General features: G+C 28.8%; 1 pseudogene; it reads left to right on the top strand.

The window, feature by feature from the left end:
* The first annotated feature begins 348 nt into the window (after positions 1–348).
* Positions 349–5,927, top strand: LOC129322464 (probable LRR receptor-like serine/threonine-protein kinase At1g14390; annotated as a pseudogene).
* Positions 5,928–11,456: the final 5,529 nt, after the last annotated feature.

The raw sequence follows: 11,456 nt of genomic DNA, 5'->3' as shown, positions 1-11,456 counted from the left end.
CATGCTGGCATCACCCAGACTCACCTTTTCAATTCTCGCTCTTTCCTGATCTCAGATTTCCTCTTTTCCGTTTTCAAAGTTTTGAGTCTTGTCCTCATTTTCCTACCTACTCTACCTTGGTGATTTTCTCTTATCCCTCGTAAAAAGAAAAAATCTTCTTTTCTCGCAATCATTATGCAACGGAATGAACTTTCTATGTAAATTATTGGACTGCTATGATATAACAAGCCATTTGCTCAAGCGATTCTTGCACAAAGGTGTTTGAGAAATTACTGTTCGTGTCAGTCACAATTCTCAGTTCTGCTTCGTTCTTCATGCCAAATGCCAATTTTTTGTCTCCTGGAGAACATGAAATTTTCTCGGTTTCTTCGTTTTTCTTTGTTCTCTACAATCATTCTTGCTCTTCTTGGTCCGATTTCAACGGCAAAATTGATCACAAGCGAGAGAAGAATTCTTTTCCCAGGCTGAGAGGTTGCTTGAGTATCCTCAGGTTCTTAGAGGATGGAGGAAATGGACCAACTTCTGCTATCTCCCTCCGTCACCTTCTCTCAAGATTGTCTGCTCCAACGGCCATGTGACTGAATAAACCATTGTTGGGGACAAGGTCTCGTCATCATCTTCTCAAACTCTTTCAGAAAGATTCTCCATTGATTCTTTCTTCACTGTGTTGACGAAACTGTCAAGTTTGAAGGTACTGTCACTTGTGTCTTTAGGCTTGTGGGGTCCTTTGCCTGCCAAGATAGACAGGTTCTGGTCACTTGAAGTTCTGAACATTAGCTCAAATCACATAGATGGTGAAATCCCATCATCAATCCGTTTTATAAAAAGTCTCAGGGTTCTGAATCTGGCTGATAATTTGTTCAATGGCAGTGTCCCAGATCTGAAAGCACTAGCTTTTCTTGAAGAACTTAATCTGGGTGAAAACAAACTGGGTTCTGAATTCCCCTCACTGGGTAACAATTGTTAGAATTATCCTGAAATACAATTCTTTTAGGTTTCAGATTCCCTCCAGAATCATGTATTTTCACAAACTTGAAGAATTTGACATCTCTTCCAATGAATTTTCTGGACCCATCCCACCTTCTCTGTTCTCTCTTCCTTCCATTGTCCACATAAACTTAGCTCAAAACCAGCTTACTGGTGACTCCTCTGTGAACATAAACTGTAGTTCAAAGCTAACATTTGTGAATCTCTCGGACAACCTTTTAATGGGGAAATTTCCACCTTGTTTTGGATCATCAAAGTCCTCAAATCGCACGGTGTTGTATTCTGGGAACTGCTTTTCAGCTAGAAGCTTAACAGGCATGCATCAACATCCATCTTCATACTGTATTAAGGAGAAGGCCATAGCTGTGAAGCCTGTGGAGAGAAGCCAGAAGAAGGAGACAGGTATGAGAATTCTTGCAACCATTGGAGTCATTGGAGGTTCTGTTGGATTCGCTGTGATTCTGTCACTGTTCATTGTGTTCGTATGGAGGAAGTGCAAAGAAGACAGAGCAGATGATGATAAAGATTTAGACAGATCTGCTACTCATAAGCTCCGAAGACCAAACATTGATTCAAGTAAATCCATCTTTTCATTTGATTTGGTACCGAAAGTTGTTTGGTTTGAATTTTGAAATGAATTTGTCATTCTTTGGTTAAAATGCATCATTCAATTCTTAACTCTCATTTATGGTCATGCGATTAATTTACTTTCAGTTTTTAACAACAAATATATATATATATATATATATATATAGGTTCATATGATATCTGATATAATTGTAAAAATGTTGAAACAGTAATGATTTATTAATAACTTTATAATTTGATCTTGAATGTAATTATTCATATAAGTTAACTTTTGTGAGTTAACAATATTTATTTGATTAAGAAATTTATCAGATATAAATTAAAAGATTTCAACTATGAATTATTTTTATTCATACTAAATGCAGCATTTTATAAATATAATACAAATTTAATTTTAAGTCAAACTATGATGCATTGTAATTTTTTTTTTCCCTTCCGAATCTTACTTGCATATAAAACAAAATTTTCTTCCCAATCTTGTTTTATTTATTGATGTATTTATTTATTTTTATTCAAGGTTGGATTCTCTAGATCTGAACCCATTGCTTACGACCATTAAATAGTACTATAATACAGAACTATAAAATGATATTCTAATGATTCTAAGCCTGACCCAGAAGCTTTGTAACTCAAAATTTTCTGCTTGTTGTTCCTTTTTACTTTTATAATGACAACTAATCTGATCTTTGGGAAAAGGACGTGTTCCTCAGACAATGAGGCTATCTGCACTTGGACTCCCACCATACAGAATTTTCACATCAGAGGACATTGAAGAAGCAACAAACAACTTTGATCCATCAAATCTAATATCAGAAGGATCTAAAGGCAAGGTAAAAAAAAAAAGAGTAAAAGAAAGATTCCCATGTAATGAATAATGAGATACAAGATCGACCCCACACAACCACAAGACCAGAGTTATAATTTAATGGTGTTTAATTTTAGTACTCACCCACTTGAGCTGTATTTATTTTACTTACACACAGATATATAAAGGTTGGCTCAGTGATGGTTCAGAGGTCCTTTTCAACTGTGTAGAAGTAACACACAAGAACTTGACCCAAGTCTGATGAAGAAACACATAGAGGTGTTACCCAGTCTGAGGCACAGACATTTGGTAAGTGTGCTAGGACACTGTCTCATTACTCCTCAAGACCATTCTCAACCAAGAAGCACAGTCTTCATTGTCCTTGAGCGCTTTTCAAATGGGTCATTGAGATATCATCTTTCAGGTAACACAATTACACAAATTCAGGGATTCTTATGCAGACAGGATCATAAATAGCTATAAAAAATCTGTCATATATATATATATATATATATTTACATTGGGTAAGTTTGAAACCTTATCTTTACCCACATACTTTAGGTAACTGAAATTTATAATAAGTTTCACATTTATAATTTCTGAATAATGTGGTTTATTATATATTTTAGCTAGATTATGGAGAAATTTGTCATTTTCTTATACAAATTAAACTTCCCTGGATTTTTTTTTCCCAGGTAATCCCTTTAAACTTCGTGTGATGTGTAAATAACTCTCTTAAATTCTAAATTATGTGCAAATAACTACCCTAGTTATGTTTTTATTATATTAGTAAAGTAACAGACAAATTAGGGCTTCATTGTGAAGTTATGAATATTAGGAAAGTTATATGCGCATAATCCAAAATTTAGGGGATTTTATTTAAATACGATTTTGCTTATTTTATTATGCATGTTGATATTGATACATTAATAATAACGAGTCAATGACTTGGACGCTTATTTTGATTTGATAGATTTGAGAAAGAAGCAAGTGCTGAAATGGCCACAGAGAATGGCAATAAGCATAGGAATTGCAAGAGGGACCCAGTTCTTGCACACAGGGGTTGTTCCTGGCATATTTGGCAACGATTTAAAGATTGACAACATTTTGCTAGATGATAATCTCAACCCAAAAGTTAGTGGATATAATATTCCATTGCTATATAAGGTAATTAGGTCTGAGAGTTTGCAGAAAGTGATGGATTCTATTGGTATTATAATTTTTAGCTAGTAACTCATTCTTACTCCAGACGATATGTATCTTCTTTTTCCAATTTTCAGAATGGTTTTGAGAGTACTCTTCTTGAGCAAAGTGGCCCCCATCATGGCGCAAGGTATTTGTCGTACTACCAACAATTATTGATAGAACCAACCCTTTGTTCATTTGATTTTTACAAGGCATCTCAAGTTTGAATCTTAAAAATGCATATTGGCAATAGAGTTTTTACTTGAAAGAGTCTCATCCTGACTTGATTGGGATGTGTCTAACCTTTGTTAAGTCTCTTCAACTTAATTTGGGACAAGCTTAAGATACTGAATACTCCATTTAAAAAAATGGGGGAAGGGGTAAAATGGCAATTTAACTCTTACTATAGGTCGTTGAATTGTAATTTTTGGGTCCTTTCATGTGATTCATTTGGCCCTTTTTTGTAATTCTTAAGGTTATTTTCTATAATTTTTTAATCAATTAATAGTTAAAATTAACAACATAAGAGAGCTTGCCATGATTTTAAGAGTTTAGGGGTGAAAAAAAAAAAAGAGTTCAAGAGCCCAGATACTCCAAAGCTTATAGTTTAAAAGTCAAATTGTCATTTTATCAAAAATAAAACAACTATTGATGTAGACAAATTTGAATGATTCAGAAAGGGGAACAAAAAATTAACAATTAGTGGAAAGGTCAAATGTGAATCTTATCAAAATCAATTTAACTTTTCTCTGTTTTATTAGTCATGATCAGTGCAATTATATTATTTGATTTTCATCTACATGTGCAGAACTGATCCAGCAGCAGAAAAAGAAGACATTTATCAGTTGGGCGTTATTCTTCTTGAAGTTATTACTGGCAAACGGCTTTCCTCTTCCAGTGAAATAGAGGATTTGAAAGATGAGGTACCCAGTTAACATGTTCTGTGCCAAGCTAGATAATCTCAGATTTATAATATCTTCACAAATCATAAAATTTGCTAATATCTTGCACACATATTTCAAAGTTCAGACCCCCTTGAGGAGATATATGGCCGTTTAGTTACCACCAAAAAAAAAAAAAAACAGAGAGAGAGAATGGATCGAATTAAGAAAAAAAGGAAAAAAAAAAGACCAAAATGTGGAAGGTAGATGAGTCAACCAAGTTCATGATGATGGGAAGAGTAATTTATTTTATAAGATTGAGAATCGTGTTTCATAAAATTTGTAAAAAGTATGGTGATTATCATATTTGTAATATATGGTATTAGTTTTTATTACGCTTAGATAATTTAATTTGTTTTTATTCTTATTTCTCTAAGGGAGAATATTGATGAAATACTCCTGAAAGAATTTAATTTCTAATGAGAATTTGATCGAATTGGATATTTGTTAAAACAATAACTTCACTTGTTAATTGTTGACTAAATTATACCTTTAATCCTTTAACTTTATATAAAGTTTCAGTTTAATTCTTTAATTTTATAAAGTATCTTTTTAGTCCTATAATCCGAATACTATTAGTTTCAAATGATTATTTTTGGTGCCAATCATTTTTATTTTAAAAAATTAAACTTAATATGTCAACATTTGATAATATTTTGTCAATATTTAAAAGTTTAATATATAGATTTTTTGTTAATGAAAGTAATAATGTTAAAGTTATAAGACAAAAAAAACACTTTATAAAATTAAGGGATTAAAATGAAACCTTGTATTAAGTTAAATTATTAAATGTGCCCTTTAGTCTTAATTATTATTGTTTACTTGTTAAAAGTCTTTTTTAAATATTAAATTCTTTGAAGATTCCATCAATGATATTCTTTATTTCTTTAATCCATTATATTCTTATCTTTTAATGGGTCATAATAAACACTCATTATTCAATATTAATAATACCCCCCAAAAAAAAAAAAGTGGCCCAAATCATTTCATCTGTCATATTTAATTCCCTCTTGATCATTTATTATTTCAGTTGGAGAGAGGATTATCAGAAGCAGCATCAACACTGAGAAGTGCAATAGATCCAACCATCCAAGGAACTTATGCATATGAATCACTAAGGACTGCAATTCAAATCACAATCAACTGTCTATGTAAGGTTCCAAATAAGCGACCTTCAATAGAGGATGTCCTTTGGAACTTGCAGTATTCACTACAAGTACAAGAGTCATGGACCAGCAGTGGAAACCTTGGTACAAAGTTTTAGTTTCCCTCTCAATATATATAACTTGTCTGATGGATATGTTCATAAGATTATGGATCAGGAACAATAAATGGTTATGTATCATGTAAATCTCTTCCTGCCAGGCTAAAATAATCCGGAGTGTGGCCCTGCATTTTTCAATATTATCTTTTTCCTGATTCTTTTTTGGTATTTGAAAATCACATTGGACTTTGACTAATCCAAATTGAGTGTGACAGGACCACAAGGGTGGCAAAGTTCATACAACATATTTTTAATGCCTTTGTCTCAAACAGGAGATCACAGGTTAAATTAATGCGATTGACCAGACCAACTAGTAGAGCTATGCGCTTGTTGGTCTTAGTATTAATTACTCATTGTGTCCAAAATATAAAACATTTTCTATCAGACAATGAAGACACTCTAAAAAAATTGAATGGCATTTAATTATTTCCTTTTCACAAATGTCCTTAGTAATTATATTGTGGAGATATACTCTCTCCAAGTTTAAAATATAAGCAGTTTTTGAAAAAAATTTACATAACAATAAAGTCTTTATTTTCATAAAAATATATGTTGCTTTTTTTTTTTTACCTCTAATCACAATTACCAATCTAGTTTATGATGAGTAAGAGATATATTTATACAAATGTCTAGATTAATAAATACAAGGAGAAAAATAGAGAAAATATTTTATATGTACGAGATTGCTTTTATTTTGAACTAAAATTAGTTGACGGGAGTTGCTTATACTTTGGACTGAAGGGACTATTATATAAGAAAGAAAAGAAAGGTAATAAAGATAGAATGATTTGAATTTGAAATTAATCTTGGAAAATAGTGATATTTTTTTAAATCATTATAATAATACAAACTATTTTTTAATTACTTTTCTTAATCCTTGTAAATTTTATAAAAGTATCTTATATTTTGAATAAGATAGAGTATTATTTAAAAGTTTCTACCAAGACTCCGCTCTCATCATCACATCTTTTTTTGCAGGCTACCAATCTATGCTAATTTTGTCATTCTATGTTGAAATAATAAAAAATGTCAACAAAAATAATTGCAAATCATATAAGGGAGAATATCAATGAAAGATCGTTAAAATTATTTAATATTAGATAAAGACTTAAACAGATAAGATACTTGTCAAAACTTGAATGTCACTTATTAATTATTAATTTTTACTTGTTAAAAATTCTTGTTTGATATTAAATAGTTTCCTAGATCCTTTATTGATATTCTCCCATCATATAAATTTGGAGATTGAGGTGCAATATTGTTGATTTGTATGAATGTGAAAATATAGTGTAGATGAGTATAAGTGAAGAAATATAGGGACATGTTTGATTTCTATTTTCAAAAACTGTTTTATATTTTTTAAAATTAAAAAAAAACTCTTTTAAATAAGTATTTTGGATTTAATTTTTTTAAAACTATTCTTATATTTTGTTTTTAAAAAATAAAATGAAAACATCTTAAAGTTGTTTTTATTTTATTTTTCTTGTTTTCAAAAACACACAACATTTGACTATTGAAAACCATAGTTAATTTAACCAGCTACTGTGATAAACCACCATCATTAACTACAAGCAATCATCACTATTAACCAATTTTTTAATTATAAAACTGTTTTTGAATCAATATAATCAAACATATTTTCATTTTATTTTGTTTTAAAAAACAATTTCATAAATTGTATTACAAAATAATTTAAACAAAAATTGGAACACATCAAAAAGCCTCTAAGATTTCCTTTGATTATTAAAAAAGAATGGAATAAAACGGATTGAAAAAATCAACCTAAAAATGAATTAAATCACTTTTCTTCTCATAATAAGTATAATAAAACTCATTAATATATATTATAAATGTGAAAATTATCACACCCTCCAAAAATATCATGAATCATAGTTCTCAAACTCATGAATTAAATTATCCTTCTCCTTTAATTTATGAATGTGGTTTACTATTACTTTTAATAATCTCATTTTTATCTTTATTTTTTTAATTCCATTTTTTTTTAGGAACCAAATAGGACCTAAATGATTAATTTTTGTCCTTAAGCTCACGGTTATTGAACAAGACACTCAGATCCTTCAACAACCTTTTTAGCTTTCAAAGGATTCTCAGGAAAATCATTCAGCTGTCCATCTCTGCCTAATAGTCTCACACGTGCTCTTCTGTTGGTCTTTTCGCGTTCGTTACCACTGAACATGTGAGTAGCTTCTGAATTTGCAAAGAGTGAGAGAAGAAAGCCATTTTTTGTTATAAAACGGACATTAAAAGAAAACTTAGAGGAAATTAAGTAGAAAGAAATCAATATCTTCCACCTAATTCCTGGGAATCCACAAATATCATGGAAGAGATGAAGGAGCACTTACGTAAGTAGTCCTACATGATAGACAGATGGATTAGACATAGCGTTCGTTGATGGGTATAAGACCTACCTGTGACGCCAGGAGACTTGATGTTGATGGATCTTTCAAAGAGGGTGTTGGTAAGTGTAGCGGTGTAATTAGAGACGATAATGCACTATGTATTTGTGATTTTAATTCTAACATGTGTTGCTATCTCTTGTCATCACTGTAGCGTTTGGAATCATCTATGGCTTACAATTATGTTGGAATAGGAATGTCCATAATGTCCAATTTTTCACTGACTGTGTTGAGACAGTTAATCTAGTATCTCATTGTGACATAGTTTAGCATCCCTTCAAAAACATAATTTACCAAGTTAGATCACTTTTTGTATGGAGATTGGAATGTTAGATTAAATTTCATATATAAGGAGGTCAATTCTTGTGTTTATTTGCTAGCTACACAAACCCTTAATAGCTTTGAGTATTATGTGATATTTAATCAACCTTCACCTAATCGTGCTAAGGTGGTGGATCATGAAAAAGAATGTATGATAACACTACCTTGTTAGTTTGTAATCTATTTTTATTTTAGTACTATTTTTCATATTAGAAAAAATCTGTTGGATTTAGTCCATTGTACACCTTTGGTGGATTAGGTTTTGGCCCAAGCCCATTTAAGTGTTGAGTTGGGGCATATTGATAAGATAAGCAAGATTAGGGTTCTAAAGTATAACTTGCTGCTTTTATAATATGTCTTTTCAAACTTATATAATATGTATAGTTCGGTGTGATTTGCCACGAAACCAAAGCTGGAGGCTCAATGTGCGTTTGATTTTTATTTTTATTCTTTATCCTTAAAAAACAATTTTATAATATAGTTTTTAAAAATAAAATAAAAAAGTTATTTAATTGTGTTTAGAGTTTTAAAATTAAAAATCGATCAACAGTGATGATCACCAACGATTAATGATGGTAATTTATGATAATTACTTGTCAAAGTAATTGTAATTTTCACTAATCAAATATAATATATTTTAAAAATAAAATGAAATGAAAATAGATTTAAGATGTTTCTATTTTTTTTAAAAAATGAGAATAATTTTGAAAACAATTAAATTTAAAACATTTATCTAAACAAGTTCTTTTGATTTTTTTTATTTTTAAAAACATAAACCACACAAGCCCTCAGGGCATGTTTGGTTCTATTTTCTAGTTTTATGTTCTTATGGAAAAAAAAATTTGTTTGAATTATTATTTTGAAAAACTAATCTAAATTTTTGAAATAAACGGTGAAAAAATAATTAGCATTATATTTTTTTGCCTTTTTTAAAAATTTTTCAGAATAAAAAGTAATTTTAGTTTTTTAGTTATTCAGAAAAAATTTTAATTTTTTTTTGTTTTTCAAAACAGATAAAAGTTAAAAACACATTTTCAAAACAATTTTTTTTAGTCTTTGAAAAAAAAACTATTATGAAAACATGTAATTATACCTAGCCAAATCACTATCCCTCCAATTCTCTCTTTGATCTTTGTGGACATTCTTTTCTTAAACCTACACATGTTACCATCATAAATGCTATGAATTACTTTTCAATTGAGATTGGGATGGTTCAAACTTTAGATAGAGAATATAAAACCCATTATCTAGATTAAAATCTTGTTTGGAAAAAAAAAAAAAACAAAAAGGTAAACGACCGTTAGAGCCTAGAAAAGCGTTTTTTGTTGAAGCTAGGAGATGGAGCTTTTCTTTCAACGTGCATCATACAGTGATGATGGTTGAAACTTGAAAGTAGCTGTATATGTCAGATACCCTCATTCTGGCTACTCATATACATATATTTTTTGGTGAAATCTTTACTCAATATATTTTAAATAGCATATTTTTGTTGGTAGATAAATAGCATATTTTTTACATAATGTGTCGTGTAAACTGGATAGATATAATTGTAATTTACTTGGCCAAAAAAAAAAGATTTAGTTGAAATTTAACAATATGGTTTTTAAAGTGAAACTATTTTAATATAGAAAATATGCGTTTAATAGCTAGTTACTGTTGGTTAGATTGCAAAAATACCCCAACTATGAAATATTTTTTATTCAAATTTTTTAAAAAATGAAATTTAAAGTTTATTTTTTACAAAAATATTAAATTGAGTGACCAAAATATATATAGTAAAATTCATGTCTTTTATGTTATATACATTCAAAATAATTTTTAAAATACAATTGCAATAATTTAAATTTTAATTGTTCTTTTCTAAAAATATCAAATTAATCATACAAATATATATTGTAAAATTTAAATTCTTTTTTTCATTATACGTCTAAACTAGTTCTCAAATTATATCATTTAAACTAATTTTTATTTTATATTCTTTAATTCTACCTTTTTAAAATAAAATTGTTGCTCATATGAATTAAATATCTTTTAATTTAGGAATTTATTTTATATTTTTATAATTGAATGTTTTGAATTTTATTATTTAATTCTACCTATTTAAAAAAATTTATATGTATTATTGTATTTTATATTTGTAGTTTATTTTTTTAAAAAAATGTTTTTTAAATTTAATATTCTTTCCTAAAAATATCCAATTAGCCACAAAAAATATATATAAGAAAATTCATGTACAATTTTATTATCATATATTTCAGCTGGCTTTTGAATTAAATTATTTAAAAAATTTTTAATTCATTTAATTAACTTCTTAAAAAAAAGCTATCAAAATATAAATCACATTAAAGTCTTAGATTTTTTTTAATCTCAATTCGCTAACCTTAGTTGTAAATTTTTTTTAATTTAAACACTCATTAAATCTTGTTTTTTAAGTTCATCAAATGGCACAAAAAAAGAGAAAAAATAGTAATCAAGGACCACTGATAAAAATTTATATCAATTAATGACTAATTGTTATCAAAACCGAATGGAAAATAAGCCCAAATAAAATATTGTTAATTTAAAATAAATTATTGTTAAAACTTAAATGAATATTTATTAATAAAAGATTAATCCAAATTAACAAATATTTATTTAAATTTTGACAACAATTATAAATTTTGTTCAGCAGTCCTTGATTGCTGTTTTTCAAAAAAAAAAATGTTCATCTAACGTGTACACATGCACAAAAAATAATGGATAAAAATGGGTGTCATGAAGTGGATTAGAGGCCTCTCCACTTTTTTCCTTTTACTTTTCCAATCCTACCCCTTTATTAATTTTATGGTTAAACCATAGTTAATGATGATGACTTATGATAGTGATTGGTAATTGTAGCTGTAATTTCCAATAACAAAGTATAATATATTTGATTAATTTTTTTTAAAAAAGAAAAATGAATTTTTTTA

This window comes from Prosopis cineraria, unplaced genomic scaffold (genome assembly GCF_029017545.1).
Source record: "Prosopis cineraria cultivar Desert tree isolate PC_DT_omini unplaced genomic scaffold, ASM2901754v1 PC10, whole genome shotgun sequence".
NCBI classification, from domain to species: domain Eukaryota; kingdom Viridiplantae; phylum Streptophyta; class Magnoliopsida; order Fabales; family Fabaceae; genus Prosopis; species Prosopis cineraria.
This window is presented reverse-complemented; position numbering and strand designations above follow the sequence as displayed.